Raw genomic sequence first — 9,004 nt, 5'->3', positions numbered from 1 at the left:
TGTACCACGTGCGTATGTATGATGTTAACTCGTTCGTCGTTCATTTATTTAAACAAAGGAAATAGAGAATTCGTTCAGGTATGTTTTCGTCAGAATCCTGTTAGAATATTAGTTCAAGAATCATCATATCATTTATTTCCACGGAAAGTTAAATGCAATATATCGAAGTCCTTATTCATTTAACCGAGTTCTACCCCCCCCCCCCCTATATTCATGCGCTATTAAAATATTATTTTGATAGACTTAACTAGGTAACACTGCTTTTAAATGCAAGAATACAATAACCAACACTTTGTTTAAACCAACCACTTTGATATGCACAATATTTCCCATATTTTGCCGAAAATTCAATGACCAGAGATTAAGAACTATTTGCATTAATGTGGAATCATTATGATTCGTGATGGCTCAATTTTCGTGGAATTCGTGGGTACCCCCTCACCGACGAATTTACATCCTCAACGAATAAAGAATCATAATCACATTCCAGAGTTATCTTTCTTACAAATATATAAATCCACGAAATTACGTCCACACGAACCCGTAAAAATTCAGTAATCCACGAAAATTGGCCCCCACGAATTAAAAAAATTCTACAGTATCTCGCGTATGTATCAGCAAAGGTTTGTAGTCAAAATCCGAAGTGCAGTGCCGGTGATAACAAAGGTCTTCTCGCTATCGCAAGCCGACTCAAAAATCATTCTCGTAATTTCAACGTATGCAGGAGCTCGAGTTAGGTTTTAAGGGTTAAGGTTAGAATTAAGAGATAAGGTTAAGATTAAAGGACCAGGGATACTTATAGAGTTTAAGATTGGTCGAATAATGCTACCATATATGCTTATCGTATAGATTTGAATATGTTCATGACTTTTTTTGTTTTGTAATTTTCGACGTCAAGCCTCAAGGACAATCTCAGAATTGACGTTCGATGGTGGGGCTGTCTTGGGTTTAATGTATCTGGTAGGGAAATCGTAAGATTACGGGAATGTATTTCCTCGATTTTGATGGTCTCAGATAACCATCTTATTTATTGGTCTATCTTAACACAATCATAGAATACTGCAGGGCATCATATTACACCAAATTACCTAATCCCATTTCTAACTCAAACTCCTCAGGTCTACGTCACACACAACTTACGTTTTCTTGTCGTACGATTTTAGCGCGTCTGTGACAGAAGGGAATGATGGTAGATTTGAATGTTGCCTACATGTAAATTGTAAAGTTGCATAACAATCATATTATAAACCAGTCTCAACAAATCGTAAAAACAGGTATGCAACAGAAAGTTAGAGATATTCCTAGAACAATTGTAGGTGTGTTGTACGAAATCCATGTGTTTTGCGACGGAAAATGTTTTTAATTTTTTGAACATTTTCAATAATTCAAATTTGATTTTTTAAAAAGCGTCGTAGAAATTTGTAGACAGTCAGTAACAAACATGATAAGTGTTTTGTTTTGTCGAAAACCAGAAATGTACATAGTTTACAATTGAGCCGTTCCTAGAAAAAATTATCCTTATTGACTAATGGTATTACAGTCAATCAAAGATGAAAACTAACTGGAGATTAGTAACGTCTTTCTTTACAAGTATGCAAAAATAATGACGTCGCGTATTTTCATTAAGACGTTTTTAAACATTGGTGGATAAGATAGGTGTCTCTTTGCAAGGAACGGCCCAATTAATGTATTGATTAGTAATCAACAGTATATGCATATGATAACAATGATGTTTAAAGTTTTGACAGTTTAAAATAGTAAAGGTGAGTATAGTTATGGAAGAATTGCTGAAGAGGGAAAGGAGAATTGTTCCCTTATTTACAGAAATTGGGACTTAGTGCATGCTATCACCGGTCCTTCAAATTCATCAAAAAATTCATTCACATGGCCTGCTAATTCAAGATCAACATATTGAACTTCAATGGAGAGCTTTAGCAGAATTAAATTCTTGATTTACAAAACATTTACGTCACAGGTAATAGGGAACCGGTCTAACATTTTTAAACCAAAAAATCGAAAGTATGGTAAAACTGTAAACATTAAACAGACGTTCCAGACGCCATGTTGCTGTCTTGATTTGCGTCTAGAGAAATTTAGACGACAGTCGCGTCCCAAGTTCTATCCAATGACAGAACGTCATTCTAGTCTGAGGCAAAACAAAGTTAGTTTTTGACTCCCCATTGTGCAAATATCTCGTGCTATGTATTTTGACGTCCGACAATGTTCAATAGACCTACGATTATTGTATGACTTTGGAAACCCTCGGTACAATTTCCAGCAACAATCCTATGTTAAACCACAAAAGTCATACGAATTATCAAGGCTTTCAAAATCAACTCCTACAATCTTCCTATGGCAGTTGTGTGAGCCACCTACGATAAGTGTGTGAGAAAGCCCTTCGTATTACAGTCTTGCAATGTTAGAATCGAATACGGATACTAGCCAGAAGATCTATCATACATTTTGACAAAAGTCGCAGAGAGGATCCACGAAAATGTACCACTCATAGCACTGTCATAAGTTTAAAGCAAAGCAATCGCAGCACTCTTACATTTTGGTGGGTAGATTGGAATCAAATGTCCGAAATTTGCTACTTGATCACAACAACTGTAGGAAGTCATTATCAAAATAGAACCACGAAATTTTCTCCAATGTCGAGCATTAATTACCTACGTTGTTGAAATAATATTTTACTTGTTCAAAACCCTATGACAAAGGTCCTCTGTAAATCACATTTTATTTGCGAGAGCTTTATTTACGCGTAATTTCGCGAGACTAATCATTCGCAAAAATTTAGTTCTCACGAATAAACTTTTTAATTTACAAAACTTAAATAAGATTCGCGAAAGTAAGGTCTCGTGAATAAATATATCCTCGCGAAATGATAGTGATCTGCGGTATTACAGCATTTTCCATCGAAGAACACCTGAATTTCTTGCGAAACTCCTACGATTGCTCTAACATCCCTCTTCCGATTTATCCAGCTTCTCCCCTACTTTACAAACTCCACGTCCATAATTATCCACGAGGATGATTTTTCAAATGATCAAAACTCTACAACAAAGGTGTGCGACACATTGTTAATCTGATACTAAACTTTAACCCAATTCTTACACCCTACCCATAGGGTTTGACACCATAAATTACCTACGAGGACGAAGGAACTTTAAAATGTTCAAAACTATGCAATATGACATAGTTTGCCATCTAGCCCTAAAATTAACCAAACCCTAACCTACGACAACTATCATTCTATTAACGGCTGAAATATTGCCAAAACGGCGGTAAACCCCAATCAATCAATAATATTAACCCACATGCTACCTATCGTAAGTTCAGCGTACAATACATAACCGTACAGCAATTTTACGACAACCAAACATCGCAGGACTGTTATACGATTCTTGCTGATTTTAAACTTGAAGGGGTTTCAAACAGCTCTCATATGAATATCGTACGATTTAAGGACATCCTTCACCTATTTACCTACGGCAGTCGTACAATGTGAACGTTAAGTATGTAATAATCAAATAAATTCCCTTTTGCTGTACCCTGCCAAAGCTATACGAAGATATCAGAAAACGACTAGTAGGTTGGTTGATCAGTTTTTATTTATTGCAGTACGCGCAAGAATTGTTCACTCATATGGCGACGGCACCATTGCCAGTGAAGAGCTGCAAAATTTAGGCATATGATCGGCACTTACGACCTTTGAGCAGGAATGGGTCCTTATCGTGCCACACACGGGACTTTGGTTTTTGTGGTATCCGAAGGACCTTCCCGATTAATCGCCTTTTACGACAAACAAGGGGAACTGGGGACATATCCTATCCCGGGTCCCCACGGGAACGACTATTAGGAAAACAAATTGAACAAAAATAGATTTTAACAAAAGGTGCAATTGATGGGAATTCTTGGATTGAGTGAAAAACATCAAGAATGCCTCAATAAGTGTGGTTCTTTTGTTCTCTAATACATTACGACAAACGGAAACGCATTGTCGATCATCAGACAGATTGGAAATAAATTGATAATCGTTCGGTCTTCTGACGATTTTGTGAGTTCCTATCTAAAGAAAAAATGGAAAGCACAATGCCTCCCACGCCACTATTCTGGTTATGTAATAGTTCCATATTTATCACCCTAAAGCTGAAATGTCTGCTATCTAGAATTATCTAAAATATCTTTGATATTGAGCATTGCAAACATTGACGAAATATTGCATGGCGGGAAATATCGACTCTGACGGTTTGAAACTGCCATGAAAATAATTTCCCTGAAGAATTAGTTTGGTTGCAGAAGAGAATAAAAATACGGTGAACTCTATCAATAATTTCATCTGGCAATGTCACATCACTTCCAGCAAAGGGCATGTGTCGTGAAATCTTATCATCATAATGAAGTCACAATTAATCTAATAAAGTAAGCAGTTAGAGACAGGTTATTGATAAACTTTAAATGCCTGGCGAATATATTTATATACTGTCTTATTTCTACACATCCCTGTCTAGAAAACAAAGTCGAGTATTGATGTTAATAATAACTATGTAAATACCGCATGTTCTAATGCAGTTGGCTAATATTTGAATCAGTATGTGAATGTTCCTTCTTATTGAAAGATTTGTGTTGCGCACAATGAATTATGTTTAAATTTCATATATGATGTGTACTATCTTTGTTTTTGCATTGCACGACTGTAACTAAGGTAAGGTAACAGGCGAGACAGGGGTTCAGGAGATCGAGGTAGGGGTTCAGGAGATCGCCTTGAGGCCCACGATGGGCCCACGACAAAGCCTTTGTGGGGGTCTTGGGTTTGAAGCATTCTAGGACAGCAATTTTCTAAGTAAATAAACATAAAAGGGTATAGCGCACTTGGTATGCAATTTCGCCTACATAAATACCTTTTTCTTGAATTATCATTTTTTACAAATATTCTGCTATACAATGTCAGTTTATACTTGTGTTTACCCAAATTACTTAATAAAGATATCTATATGTTGATAGTATCTTTATTTGATCAGCATAAACATCACCGTGATTATATAGAGTATATAGTAGATGTAACGTAATGGGCATAAAAAATTGCAAACTGTTGCAAAAGGCCATCCTAAACCAGAAATAAAATACTGAAATTGTTTTACTTGATTATGACTGTATATAAGTCCGTTTGAGGAAATTTGGTTTAAGGTGGCCCTCTTGTTGAAAAAGGGTAAAATATGAAGAAAAAAATCGTTCTCAAAATTTACCTTGAGATTTAGCAGCCTGTCAAACGTTAAACCTTGAAACCTGCATGCCTGGGTGGCCTAGTGGTTTGGGTGCTCGGTAATCCTACACTTAAACAATACATTACGAGTTCAAATCCAATGTTTTTCCAACCTTTTTATTTTTTATTTTGCTTTTCATTTTTTGGGGGTCGTTTTCTTGAGGGGTGTGTGTGTTTTAAATGTGATACATATATTATAACAAATATTAGTCATTTTCATCATAACTTCTAATATTTGCAAGTTACGACTTAAAGAAAGGGAATTTATTCCGAGATCATTGTAGTTCCGTTTGTTTATACTAACATGTTCCTGTGTGCACAGGATTTTCAAACCGTAATGTGGCTGACGAAAAGCTAAACAAATACTACAAGAAAAAGGACACAAATGCACAGCATGTAATAAGTAAAAATAGGTAAAGGGAGGAAAAGAACTGTTATACAGTTTGACTTCTCAAAAGAAAATATAAAAACTCGTGTGTAACAGGGTTTCTGTCGAATTAAACAACAAAGTCCTGTATGGGTTCTTAGATGTTGATCACCTCCATTTTATTGCCAGAATCTAAGCTTTAGATATATATGTATGACACTCTGAAACATATCAAACAAATAATTATATTTACAATCATATACATCAAAGTATTACTTATTTACACAAATTACTTCTTTAAAATATATGTTACCATGATATTATAAAAGCCTAAAACACTGATACTATATTTATGATATTTCTATAATGACTATACAGCCATTATTCATTAATCATAGAATATATCATGAACACCATCATACCATTCTATGGGAGTAAGTGATGTGGCAATAATCCCTCATTTAACAAAACATGTCCATGGAGATTGACTGTAAATTATGAAGTTTACATAAATAAACTTGCATCATAAAAATATTATCAAGCATGTATTTAAGGAATGACTTTAATTCTGGGGCAAGTTATACGAGTATAACCTGGTTTGGGTCAGTTTACGCTTTATAATCCGCCAGACAAAGAATGACTGAACACCACCAATAACTTTTGGAGGGGAAAAGAACTGACCAATAAAACACCAGCTAACAACACTAAAACCAATAGGAACTTCGAACACTTTCAAACCTATATACAAAAGTTTAATTATAATGACCTAAGGCAAAATTCAATAAATCAGAACAGGTACTGCCTGTTCTACTTGGATGAGCATAAAACACATCTCAATGTAGTGGTTATTCAGATGTTTAATTTGAAATCTATATACAAATGTGTGTACATTTATTAATTTAAATCAATTAATAAACACTATTACACATGTAGCAACTCTCATGTGATATTTAGGCAAAGCTAAACACTCGAATTATCAACCAAAGGCAATGAACTGATGACATCTATTAAAAGCGCTGCAGTCATGTCAGAAAAAGACAGTGAGGTTAAGTAATGCCATATGTAAAAGGGTTGTTGTGTAATATGAATGCACAGGTCTATGGTTTATTAAGTAAAGAACGACTCATATAAATGTCAGTAATGCTAAACTGCGGCAGTTATTTATCTTGGTTAACGAAACATCAAAAACGTTGGCCTTATGTTTAAAAATAACACGCCAGTCTATTATTGGAAACCGGTGTTTTCCATTTAGATTTCTGAGTCGGTCGTATCGTCAGCAAATGCGCTAAACCTCTTTGTGACTTTCAAAACACTCTTTTTGAGCTCTGTTCAATGACCAACTGACCATGATATAATCACTTATTGCATAATCAGCAAGCATACATTTGATATTGTAAAGCAAGATCTGTTTTGGTGGGGGCTGGGAGGTGTAGCCCTAAAACTCCCGGGTTTGTGGGGTTTTAGGATATGTTTTGGTGGGGGCTGGGAGGTGTAGTCCTAAAAACTCCCGGGTTTGTGGGGTTTTAGGATATGTTTTGGTGGGGGCTGGGAGGTGTAGCCCTAAAAAACCCTGGGTTTGTGGGGTTTTAGGACAGCAATTTTCCAATTAAATCAACAAAAAATGTGGTTTACAAAACACGATCGGCTCTCTTTGGGCGATGTAAAATGATATATTGAACATGATTATCAGAGACTTACCGATGAAATATTCTGCATACATACGCTTATTCTTGATTTTAAGCAAGATCTAGATAAAGTATCTTATCCCACTGATTTATATAATATCATGAATCAGAGGGATAAGATATCTTTTAAACCGTGGTAATGACAAATGTAGTTAAGCCTCCTGAAACATAAAAATGTACAAAGAGACAACATCAATCGGAAAGAAATATTTATTCATAGTTCGAATTTCTTCCATTGTTTTATTATATATAGTGCAATATCTTTAACCCAGTCGCCTATGGCCTCGGTTAACGTCCTTACGATTAATGAAAATAGATAAATAATATAAGATAAAAATAGAATGTATAAGTACATATACCTGAAAATTAACATGATAAAAGTGTTGCCGCTGAGTACATTGAATAAACTAGTACCCATAGATCAATTTTAAAAAATGAAAAAAATTCAAACCAGAATCAAATGTAAGAGGGGTATCATCGGTTTATATGCTTCATATACTATTTCAATTTAAGGTATATTATGAGATGTATTTGTCATCATTTGACCTGTTCACACATAGTGCAAAGTTAAATATGTTGGAACTGGAGAAAGTTTTCTGCATTGCCCCTTTTCCTTTCCCGCTGTCTACGGGCCAGTCTACGTGCAAATCATAACATAATAACAAGCATTCTGAGAGTATTGCTTAGCAATACATAGTCCCATACCGGAGGCCAAAATTATTGGACCTCAACAATATTCAAAGTTCATCACGAAACCAAGGTTATGTCAAAAGGGAAGATTGGGAAACCAGGATAGGAATGGTTGGAAATTCAGGTACAAAGACTAGACCATGAAAACTTCAAAATCGATCTGTAACTTGTTATGGTAAAGTAATCATAATGGTGTACTGAATATCAAATGAATATCAATAAGCACAACAACAAACAAACAAAAAGTTAGGAAAACTCACAATTCATACTATTTTTCTAAGTCCAAGGGCCATAACTTAGTGAAAAATCAATGGACCGAGACGAAATTCAAATTGATCTGTAACTTGTTATGGCAAAGCAATGTATCAAATGAATACCTGCAAGCATATAAAAAAAAGTCCGGAAAACTGATAATTCATGCTACTTTTCTAAGTCCAAGGGCCATAACTTAGTAAAAAAAAAATAAATAAATGGACTGAGACGAAATTCAAACTTAATCTGTAACTTGTTATGGCAAAGCAATATACCAAATATCAAATGAATATCTGCAAGCATATAAAAAAAAAAGTCCGGAAAACTGATAAGTTAGGGCCATAACTTAGTGAAAAATCAACGGACTGAGACGAAATTCGAACTTGATCTGTAACTTGTTGTGGCAAAGCAATGTACCAAATATCAAATGAATATCTGCAAGCACATAAAGAAAAGTCCGGAAAACTGATTTACAGGACTGCTGGACAGAAAGACGGACAGACGGACGGAGCGCAAACCTAAAATAACTTTCGACTTCGTTGGTAGGGGACTAATAAAAAGAAATGTTTCATTGCTTGGTAAACACATTAGGAGAATAAGTCCAGCGATTGCTGTCGATAATTGTTTGAAATGTTGGAAAACAGTTGAATTTCAGGATAATCACAGCCTTTCTTTTGAACAGAGATTTTTTAACAGATTTTTATCATCCTATAGTGTGATTTTTATTACACTATAATTTTTCCCGTT

Source organism: Ostrea edulis, chromosome 4 (assembly GCF_947568905.1).
Source record: "Ostrea edulis chromosome 4, xbOstEdul1.1, whole genome shotgun sequence".
Classification (NCBI taxonomy): domain Eukaryota; kingdom Metazoa; phylum Mollusca; class Bivalvia; order Ostreida; family Ostreidae; genus Ostrea; species Ostrea edulis.
This window is presented reverse-complemented; position numbering follows the sequence as displayed.